Genomic DNA, 457 nt, shown 5'->3' on the forward strand with positions numbered 1-457 from the left:
CTGCGCCTCACCAACTTCCTGCCGCGAAACGCCCCGCCCATCCTCCAGAAGCCCGCCTCCGAACGCCGCGTAAAACCTGCCTGCCGCACGTCATTGGTGGAGACAAAGAACCATCGGCTCCCAGGCCCGCCCCTCCGCCGCCTCTTACTTTTCCCAGAGCGGATGCGCCTGCGCTCAGCTGCCTGGGCGGGCTGGAAGGCGCGGGTTGAAAAGTCTCGTTCCAAGTTTGGAGAGAGAGAAGAGCGCTCAGTCCTCGGTACCCGCGAGCGGGGAGGAGGCAGGAGAGAAGGACGCGGCGTCTGGGGAGCACCCAGGCCTTGAAGCAGAGCTCAGGCTTCGAAAGCTCCCAGCGTGTGGCACGCCTGGGAAAGGCAGGAGCGCCTGCTGTTGGGCTGCTCTTTACTAGAGAGGGGAGTCTGAGGCGGCGGCAAGGGGCGAACGACCCGACGCAAGATGG

The 457-nt window shown here is 65.2% G+C and overlaps 1 protein-coding gene across 1 annotated transcript in view; it reads left to right on the top strand.

The window, feature by feature from the left end:
- The first annotated feature begins 162 nt into the window (after positions 1-162).
- RBBP7 (retinoblastoma binding protein 7) overlaps positions 163-457 on the top strand; it is a 19,786-nt gene continuing 19,491 nt past the window's right edge. Inside the window, exon 1 of the mRNA XM_005876619.2 lies at positions 163-457. This exon is cut by the window's right edge and continues 1 nt beyond it. The gene's annotated coding sequence lies outside the window, so the exon portion shown is untranslated.

The sequence above is a fragment of the Myotis brandtii genome, unplaced genomic scaffold (genome assembly GCF_000412655.1).
Source record: "Myotis brandtii unplaced genomic scaffold, ASM41265v1 scaffold490, whole genome shotgun sequence".
NCBI classification, from domain to species: Eukaryota; Metazoa; Chordata; class Mammalia; order Chiroptera; family Vespertilionidae; genus Myotis; species Myotis brandtii.